The sequence below is a fragment of the Amborella trichopoda genome, chromosome 5 (assembly GCF_054954075.1).
Source record: "Amborella trichopoda isolate Santa Cruz 75 chromosome 5, AtrichopodaSantaCruz75HAP2 v2.0, whole genome shotgun sequence".
Lineage (NCBI taxonomy): Eukaryota > Viridiplantae > Streptophyta > Magnoliopsida > Amborellales > Amborellaceae > Amborella > Amborella trichopoda.
Window position 1 is genome coordinate 579,570 of NC_142340.1, and position 11,260 is coordinate 590,829.

The following is an 11,260-nucleotide window of genomic DNA, read 5'->3' on the forward strand; positions in this document are numbered from 1 at the left end:
TCGGTCAGAATAAAGCTTCAAAAAAATCCGAAAAAATTATTAAAATTCATTATAAATATTGTTTTTTAGGAATTCAATAAAAAATGAGGGTACTCCATTAAGAATTTTCATGTTTTTGAATGAATATGCGAATATTGATATGTTCTTCCCTTGCATGAACCGCCATTCAACATTTAATTTACATCACACAAAAGGATAAACATAGAATTATCATGGAATAAGTATATCAGCATACATGGACTACAATAAAGCATAAAATTAGTAATATACGATCTAAATTAAGATGTAAAAAGTTTAAATTAACCTGACAGTTCAAAAAGAAAAATAATCACCATATGTAATGATTATATGTTGCGGTAGGTCATGTAGTCATATTCGTTGTTATTTGTTATTGCAAAAGGACAATAATATTTTCGTACATATCAATTACAAACATTTAGAATAATACAAAATGTAAGCTCCAAACATGGCTACAACTCAATTATCAAGAACATACATTTTTTGCATTAAAAAATTAATAATAAAAACAATTCTTCAAAGAGCCGGCTAACATCAGTCATTCCAACTAAAAAATCCATGAACAACAGATAAAAAAAATACAGTTTTGTATTGAAAATATAATAACATGCATTTTTTTGCATAAATAATCCATCAACATACAATTTTTTCAACAAAAACTTTAACAATAAAAATTTAAAATATGGTTTAATACCTCATGATAATTAAAACCTTGTCACGATTTTCACATCTTTTCGGAAAATCATCATTTTTCAAAAAATTCGATCATGGAAAAAAAAAAAAAAAAATTTACAGCAAACTCAAACAATAAAAATTAAAAATTGGGTTTAAATGTTTAATACATCATGATAATCAAAACTTTATCACGATTTTCACATCTTTTCGAAAAATCATCATTTTTCAAAAAATTCGATCACGGATAAAAAGAAATAAGAAAAAAAAGTACAGCAAATTTTCAAAAAATTCGATCATAGATTAAAAAAAAAAATTAACAAATTTTCAAAAAGTTCGATCATGGATTAAAAAAAAAAAATCATAAATTTTCTAAAAATTCGATCATGGATTACAAAAAATTCGATCATGGATTACAAAAAATTCGCTCATGGATTACATAAAATTCGATCATGGATTACATAAAATTCGATCATGGATTACAAAAAAAAAAAAAACATAAAAGAACAAAAAATTCGATCGTGGATTACAAGAACAGAAAAAAACAATTCGATCATATTACAAAAAATTCAATCATGGGTTACAAAAAAAAAAAAAACACAAAAAATTCGATCATGGATTACAAGTAAAAAAAACAAACATTTCGATCATGGATTACAAAAAAGTCGATCATGGATTACAGAAAATTCTATCATGGATTACAAAAAATTCGATCATGGATTACATAAAATTCGATCATGGATTACAAAAAAGTCGATCATGGATTACAGAAAATTCTATCATGGATTACAAAAAATTCGTTCATGGATTACATAAAATTCGATCATGCATTACAAAAAAAAAAAACAAAAAATTCGATCGTGGATTACAAAAAAAGAAAAAAACAATTACATCATGGATAACAAAAAATTCAATCATTGATTACAAAAAACTCTATCATGGGTTACATAAAAAACAAAAAACAAAAAATTCGATCACGGATTACAAAAAAAAACAAACATTTCGATCATGGATTACAAAACATTCGATCATGGATTACAAAAAATTCTATCATGGGTTACAAAAATAAAAAATAAAATTCGATCATGGATTGCAAGAAAAAAAAACAAACATTTTGATCATGGATTACAAAAAATTCGATCATAGATTACAAAAAATTCTATCATGGGCTACACAAAAAAAAAAAAAAAAAAAAAAAAAATAAATAAAAAAAAAAGAAAAAAAAAAAAATTTGTTCTTCACAGAGTCGTTTTACATAAGCGATTTTAACTCAAAAATTCACCTCCAAGTGAATAAATTACATCCAATTGACTATATTTTCTGATAAACAACAATATAAGGAATCAAAAACCTAAATTTTTAACACATTATTTCAAATATATCATGAAAACAAAATCAAAAGGCGGAAAAAAAAAAAAAAAAACAGCGGAATTTGGTTCCGCAGGCATCTCACTGTTCATATCAAATTTCTTGCTGTAATTGATCAGATTACGTAAAATTGAAAAATTTAAATCATACTAGACACAATAAAGATTAAAAACCCTAATTATTGAACTCATTTTGTTCAAAATATGCCGTGAAATAAATCAAATGGCGGAAAAAAAAAAAAACCCAAAGTTCTTACCTGTTTTTGTGAACCGAAGCCTTCAATCTCCAAAAAACTCTGTTTTTCTCAACGATTATCACAAATTAGTAACAAAATCTTTTGATTCACAGCTTTAAGATCAATATGCCTACAAATTTTGAAAGATTCATACCCTATTTGGCATGAAATTTCAGAAATGGCGGAAACCCTAAACCCCGAATTTTTCTTGATCCAAAAACAACCAATTTTTCCACCATTTAATCCTTGAAAAATCTGAATAAAGCTGTTTACAGCCTGAAAAACAGATCACATGCCGAAAAAAACAAAAAAAATGATCAAAAAATGACAAATTTGAAAAAATCCGTGAAGAACACTGTGCAACCCGTGTTCTTCACGGACTCACCGATTTCGCACAGTGAATCGGCGAGTCACTGTGCGGAATCGTCCGGTTCTCTCTAGAACCGGACGATTCCCGGTTTTTGAACCGATCCGGTACCTTTTTCGTGAATTCCGAGTCGAACCGGGCGAGTCCGGTTCGACTCGGCGATTTTTTAAACGCTGGCATTTAGACATAAAGCGACATCACCCGGGTAATGAAGAAGTAGGATTTTATGTAACATTAAATATTTTTATGGAGATTTTTATCGAGGACTAAGTTTCTATAAGGTCTAGGCATTGTGAAAAGAAAGTACAGCTTCACCTGGAACTCTCATAAGGAAAGTACTTTGGGTATTTAAAATCTCCATGATGTCTTTAAAATTGATTTGTAACACCTATTATGAAATTTGGGACTCAAAAAGTAGTGCAGATCTTGCGGTTTTAAGGTAAAATGGACCGTCTAGATAATTTGTTATAATATATATTATTTTTAGACCTTGAAATCAATTTTTATTTTTTTTAAAACCATAATGTTCAAGGCCTTAATGATTGATTTGAATCTTTTCCAATGCCACAATTGCATTTTTAAGTGAGTTTTGAAGTGAAGCTTTACTTATTAGTGAGTGAGGTTTGTATTTCGGTGTCAAGAACTTTATGATGGTTTGAAAATATATTTTCATCTATGGTTATAAAATTTGAAATTTTTAAAAAGATACAGATTGAGCATATCTATAAGCACGTAGAAATATTGAAATTATACTGTCTGGATAACATGTTACAAGATGCACTACTTTAAGACTTGAAATGTATTTTTCTTTTCATATTCATTCATCGAGTTCGATATGATCAATTAAAGGGTTTTTCAACATCGGAACACTCTATTCCATAGGATTTTTAGGTACATTTTTCTTCAATAGTATAAGATTGATATTTGATATAAACTTTTTCTTTCATAAATAAGTGCTACAAAATATATATCGAACTTTCTAAAGTATTATATACGTGGCATCATGTCTTGAGCATGTAACCTCGTGCCGAAAGCAGTGGAAAGATGTGTGTATGTCGTAGGCCAAGAGTCATGTTGATTAAAGGGAAATTATTGTGAATATAGCTATATTTTACTATAATCGAAAAAAAAAAAAACCCAACTTTTCAAAACCTCATATAGACCATTTTTTACAAATTTCGGCTTTTTTTTATCAAAATGACCTTCACAGTAGTTTTTTTACCGTAAAGAACATTACGGTAATTGAAATACTGTAAATAACATTACGGTAATTTAAATACCACAATAAATTGAAAGAATATTAGAATAATTAAAATACCGTAATAATTTAAAGTAATATTATGGTAATTTATTTACCGTAATAACATTATGATAATCTAATTGCCATAATGCTTCTTATTGTTAAACAACTTCAAACCGAAGCTAATAGCAGGGCTACCCCTCTCCTCGTGCGTTCTGTGAACCCAAGGAAGCTCCTTCTCTCTCGCTCGCCCTCGGCTCTCGTGGCAGCTACAAACCCGGTGTCTCATAGGTAAATAAAAGTGCACTTCTCAAGAGCTTAGCTGCTGCAGCTTGGACTGTGGCATTCATCGTATGTCGCTGATGGTCAGCCACGGCCAACCAGATGCTGGTCAATTTTTCCTGGATAAGCTTCTAAGGCATGAATTTGATCTAATTATGGGAGTTTTAGGAAAAAACTTGATGTTGCATAGAGATGGGATGCTAAGGACCTCCATTTGAAGGAGACCCCAATTCAAAGGAGGAATTGAAGAGCGAGGAAATAAGCGTTTAGAAAGTGAAACTGAAGCGCTTTGGGAAGTTTTAGGAAAGCTCTCTCTACCTTCTGCATCTCTCTCCTTGATCAAAACGAAGAGAGAGAGAGACGGGAAGAGAGGGAAGAGAATGGTGGAAAAAAAGAACCAGATAGACACAAAATAAAAGCCAAAGTGGCCCCAAGCCAGTTTACGATCAGGGCCACATCTAACAAAAGGGTTATCCGCCAATGGCTCTACAACCAATTTTATACTAAATTCTTTCTCTTTCTCCTCTTCCTCCCCATTAAACCAAAAATTATCATCCAAATAATTTTCAGCCAAAAAATTCAATTACAGTAGCAAGAAATCAATTAGAGAGAGAGATCACTTGAACAAATCCAAAGAATTGAAAAAAAATCTACCAATAAGCTTGTGCTAAACCCAACAAATCAGAACTTCTAATTCATCTAAAACCTGCAACAACCCACTCTTTCTCGCTCCTCATTGTGGAATAGATGTGTGCCTTCGGGGGATGGCATGTCACGAATTGAGGTTAAATAGTTTTTTGAAAATTGAAAATATTACAGTACTAAGATTGCCTAAACTACTTACCTAATAGAGCCTAGATTGCCGTAAAGAATGCGGGAACCTTTGCAGTAATTTAGTTACATTAATTCAACTTCAACATATGACGATATTTTAATTACTATAATGATTTTTTAACTTATTATGTTATTTTAATTACCATAACGCTTAACATGTTTTATGGTAAAAAGACTACCGTAAAGGGTATTTTTGTCATAAGTAAGCAAAAAATTAGAAAAAATGGTGTAGGCGAGGTTTTGGAAAGTTTCGGTTTTTTTTTTCGATTTTATTAAAATATAGGTATATTAGTGATAATTACCCTTGATTAAATTTGGAAATAACACATATACAAAATTAGATTTTGAGTTCATAAATATCTAGATCATTCCCTCAAAAAATTGAACGGTTCCAGTGCACATATATATATATATATATATATATATATATATATATATATATATATATAGAGAGAGAGAGAGAGAGATATATATATATATCCATTGGAGACGGAGATCCTTAGACTATAACCACTTGTTCTTTTAGGCTATTACAAATGCAATGAGAAGATGTAATTCTATTCAAAGTTTTAAAATCAGGGGGTTGATTGTGAAAACTCTTTAGAAGTGGAAGCAACACTCACTCATCACTTCAAGCAGTCCTTTACCTCCGAAAAGGCCTTGAATTTGTCCCTTGCTAATGTACCTTTTGTTATACTCTTTTTACAAAAGGTTGTTTGGCTAGAATAAAATTTGAACTGGCAGATATCAATGAAGCAGTTTTTGAGTTAGGTAGAGATAAAGCCCCGGGTCCAGATGGGTTCCCCTTAGCCTTTTTCCAAACCTTCTAAAATCTCTTAAAAGATGATCTATTTAGGTTGATGGAGGAGTTCTATTGAAGATGAAGGATTAATATAGCCATGAACTCTACTTTCATTGTGCTAATTCTGAAAAAGTCAGTTATTTAAGAGATGAAAGATATACGGCCAAATAGTTTGCTGAGCAGTTTGTATAAAAGTATAATCAAGGTTTCACTACTAGGCTTCGTCAGGTCTTACACTTGGTTGTTCAAGGGTCACAATCAGCCTTTCTGAAAGAGAGATAGATTATGGATAGCATTTTGGTGGCTCAACAATGTATTCACTCAATGATCAAGGATATAATGTCGGGGTTAATTTGTAAGTTGGACTTTGAAAGAGCATATGATAAAGTGGATTGGGAGGTATTACAGAGCATAATGGGTGGTATGGGCTTTAGGTATAAGGGCCTGGACTTATTTGGCATGAAGGAATGCCGCTGTGCGTGCAAGGGATGTCATCGTGCGTGCAAAGAATGTCGTCGTGTGTGCAAGGAATACCGCCGTACGTGCAAGGAATGTCGTCGTGCGTGCAAGTGATACCGTCGTGAGTGCAAAGGATGTTGTCGTGCGTGTAAGGATAAGCCGCCGTGTGTGCAAGGGATGCCGTCGTGCGTGACTTGGACAAAGAGGATGCCGCTGTGCGCGACATTGCCACGCATGATGCAGCCGCGCACGACACTGCCATGACCGTGAGTGAAGTGGAGCTACCGTGATTGAAGTGAAGCTACCGTGCGTGGATGTATAAGGCAGCCCAAGGGAAAACTTCTATGCCTGCTCTTACATGTATGCCATGTAAGCCCTTGGATGCCATTGTATGCCACTTGTAACCCCTTGCATGCCACCTGCATGGTGCCTCCCCCTCTTTGCTTATAAATAAACCCCCTTCACACCCGTCCAAGAACTTTTGCCTTCTCTCACCCACGTCATCCCTTCCTAATACTTAGAACCTTAGGCTTGGCCATCTTTGAAAGCTTGCATTTGAGGGGAAACTGTGTGGGGAACTTGGAGTTCTTTTCGGTACAACTAAGTAGACCTAGCATCCATGATTTTGTTTGATTGCTTAGTATGAAATCCAAGTATACATGTGAATGTAATTGTCAATATGGATGTAGGTTGATGAAATTATGCTATAGTGTGCAATGTTTTTCCAAAACTGTGACAATTTACCTTGCATTGAAATTCATTTCGAAGTTTTGGCATACTTCAAAGAATGACTGATAACTTCCCAACCAAAATAGGTATTAACACAATGTCTTTTCCATCTTAAAATGGATTCACAGGGGTGCTTCCCCACCAAATTTCATAGCTAACATAGTTATCTTCAATACTCAAACTATCACACAAATAAGAGTCACAGTTCTGGAAAAATAGTGCACAATATAGCATAATTTCATCAACCTACATCATCCCCATATTTACAATTACATTCACATGCATATTTGGATTTCATATTAAGCAATCAAACAAAATAATGGATGCTAGGTCTATTTACTTGTACCCAAAAGAACTCCAAGTTCCCTACAGTATCCCATCAAATGCCAAGCTTCCGAGGATGACCAAGCCTAAGGTTCAAGTGTTAGGAAGGAACGATGTGCGTGAGAGAAGGCAAAACTTCTTGGAGGATGTGAACAGGTTTATTTATAAGCAAAGAGGGGGAGGCAGCAGGCAAGTGGCATGCAAGGGGTTACAAGTGGTGGCGTCCAAGTGGCTTACATGGCATATAAGTGGCATACATATAAGAGCATGTATAGAAGTTTCCCCTTCGGCTGCCTTATACATCCACTCATGGCAGCTTCAATTCACTACGGCGGTATCACTTACATCCACGGTGGCATTCCTTGCACTCATTTTTCGTTGTTGATAAATGGAAAGGCTAATGGTTTATTTAAAGCTTCTTGAGGTCTCTGACAAGGGGACCCTCTACCATCATTCTTATATACTTTGATGGCTAAATGTTTCAGTGTCATGTTCAAGGGAGTTACTTCCAAGGGATATATTTATGGTGTGAAAATTGGAAATAGAGGCTTTATGGTATTCCATTTGCGATATGCATATGATACCATTATATTTTGTGATTTATGTGATTGAGAAGTTACTAATCTTTGGATTTTCATTAAATGTGTAGAAATAGCAGCAGGCTTGAAAGTCAATCTAAATAAGACTAAGCTTATTGGGATAGTATGTCAAGACAATCTGGTGGGTAGGCTAGAGAAGCTTTTGGGTCGTGGTACAAAAAAGCTTCCTTGTAGGTGTTTCGGCATCCCTTTAGTGGATACCAAACCTTCAAAAGCAATTGGGGACCCAATTATTAAAAGATGTCAGAAAAAGTTGGACTTATGGAAGGCCAATACCCTTTCTTTGGGAGGAAGATACACTTTAATCAAGTCCTCGTTATCCAATCTTCCATTATACTTCAAGTCCCTATCACATATGCCTATGTAAATTGTCAAACGTGTTGAGAGATTATGAGGGATGTGGACAAAGATAAGGAACATCATCTAGTAAAATGAGAAACAATTTGCAATCTGGTTAGAGAAAGAGGTTTAGGTATCAAAAGATTGAATTTCATGAACTCCAATTTATTAACAAAGTGGTGGTCGATGATACATTATCAGCAAGACACCTTTTGGGTGGAGGTTTTAAGAGATAAATATGGAGAAGAGACCAATAAATAAATTCAACTTTTCATTCTTATGGAGACGCAATGATCACTGTAGAGAAACTTAATTGAACCATATCATGAAGGCGGTTGGTGATGGAGATTAAACCCTCTTTTGGTTTGATAAATGGTTGGGGGATGAGCCTTTGAGACTCCAATATCCAAAAGTCTTTACCAAAGTTTTGAATCTCTTGGCTACTGTAAAAGTAGTAATTGGGGGTGTTTTTACTAACATTATTTGGTCTTTACCTTACAGGTATCTGATTCTTTCATTGAGGTCTATCAAAACTTGCTGAATAGGCTGAAGGATGCATACATTTCACCCAATGAAGCAAACTCTACTGTTTGGGAATGCACAAAGTTTGGGAATTTAACAGTGAAATCAGCCCACTGTTTGTTGTTTCAAAATCATCATAGTGCATTGGATCCCTGGTTGCGAATGACTAAAAAGATCAATGTTCCCACAAAAATTTAGATGTTCTTATGGATAATTTGTCAGGAACGTCTAGCAACAGTTGACAATCTAAGGAGAAGGGGCTTCAATATCATCATGCCTATATTTTATGCAAAACTGACAATGAAAGTGTTCCTCATCTTTTATTGGAGTTCCCCTTTGCTTTGAACTTGTGGAGCTGGGCTCGTAAATTGTTCAACCTTCAAGTACCCATACCAAGAAATACTACATCTCTTTTTGAACAATGGATAACACCAGATATCTCTAAGATAGGTACTGCTCTACGGAGGTCAGTTTGGGTGAGTGTGCCTTGGGGAATTTAGAAATAGCGAAATAGAAGAGTCTTCCAGGGAGTTGTGTTAGAAGAATCTACCATTAAATCAAATATATTAGCATTAACTGCAGATTGGTTTTCTACTAATAAAGATTGTGCAGGTATTCTCAAAAGCTTTACAATAATTCATCGTTTTGAAGTAGCTAATCTTCATAGTTATAAAGTAATCCGGTGTGCAGTATGGATTCTGCTTCTTTCAAACACCTATAAACTCAGCTTTGATGGTAGTTTCTTTCGAAATCTAGGAATATTGGGTTTTGGGGGGCTTATCAGAGATCATATTGGAAAGATCCTATTGTCTTACTCTGGTCCTGGTGGTAATACAACAGTCAATGAAGCAGAAGCTAGAGGTTTATTGGAGGGAATTAAATTACTTTTAAAATTTGATAGAGGAAAGGTTATTCAATGGGTTTTCAACTACTGCTATAACATGGTGCAAAAGAGAAGCGTGAGCTCCTTGGAGACTCTCTTCCATTTTTCATGAAATTAGTAGTATTCTTTAGTCACTTGAGGTTGAAATACTCCATTATTACTGTGAAACAAACGCTAAAACTGATTCTTTAGCCAAGGGAGGTGCCTTTCAATCCTCATTGGTGATTACCACTTTCGTGTGATGTGCCTTTATGTATTTCGTTCCCCTTGTAACTTCACTGGTTTGTAGTTAATATAAGTCGTATCTCTATGTTAATAAAGAAAAAGAAAAAGAAAAAGAAAAAAGAGAGTTTATTTTTTTATTTTTATTTTTCTTTGAGGAATTTTGTCAAATTCTAGAGATCATATCCCCAAAAATTAAGATAAAAAAACATATCCATGGAGTAAGTTTTACACGAGAGAGTAAATATATAGTATACTTCAGTGGAAGTAAGAAATCTTTTAAAAAATGAAAAAAAACAAGAAGTGAGAGTAACTTTGAGATGAACTCACAATCACTTCCTACTCTTGGATATGAAATCCAAAGGCCATGATATATTATTGATTGGTCTCAAAGTCTCAAAATAGAGCTTTTCAAAATTTATGACACAACGAATATTGTATTTCCTAGAGATAAATAATCTACGTAGCTTAAAATCTCATTAAAAATAGCTCCCACTGGTGGTTTGATTAAGGGGGAACAAAGACACTCTTATGGATCAATTGTGTAGCTGTATCCGCAGTCTTTGCAATTAGGCAGGGGTGACAATGGGTTGGGTTGGGTCCGACTACACCTGGACCTGAAAAAATATTATGGGACCTGAACCCGATCCAAATGTTAAAATACCGACGTAGTTAACTACATGTAACTATGTTTTTCAAATTAGGACCCAAAATAAATGTAGGACTCGAACTTAAATAGTGTTTCGGTTCAATATTTAGATCAGGACCCGACCCACCAGGTCAAATTTTTAGACCCATACCCGAACCCGCGTCAAATAGAGCCATTGGGTCCGGGTCCAATGCCACCCCTATAATTAGGATCACTTTGACCTTCGTAAACATATTCAAGCTTGGCTCAATTAGGAAAGACGCGATAAAAAATTAAATGCCACGTCCTATAAATCCCTTCTCCATGTCTCTCAACAAGAGGATTCTCTCCTTCTTTTGATTAGTTGTAAGGGTCGTTATATCATGGACTAGCACTATCATCGCCCATAAACATGTTCTGGCGTACTGTAAAGGAAAGGGAAATTTGTTTCATGCGAGCTGAACACATTTCTATAATATGCGGTCTAAGAGGTCTGAAGCATCCATTTTAGATATGGACGCAAATAGGTAGTCCATCTAAAGCTAGTATAAATATCGATTCAAATGTTTTTTTGATATAATTATTATTTATAGTTTTTAATTTTTTTTTCATATTCATAATCTCTATATTAAATATTATATATTATCTAAAAATTAGGGCCAAATTATATTTAAAAAATATATTTATTGCCATGCTCGCATTTATACAATATGCGTTATAGCCGCATAGAAATTGTG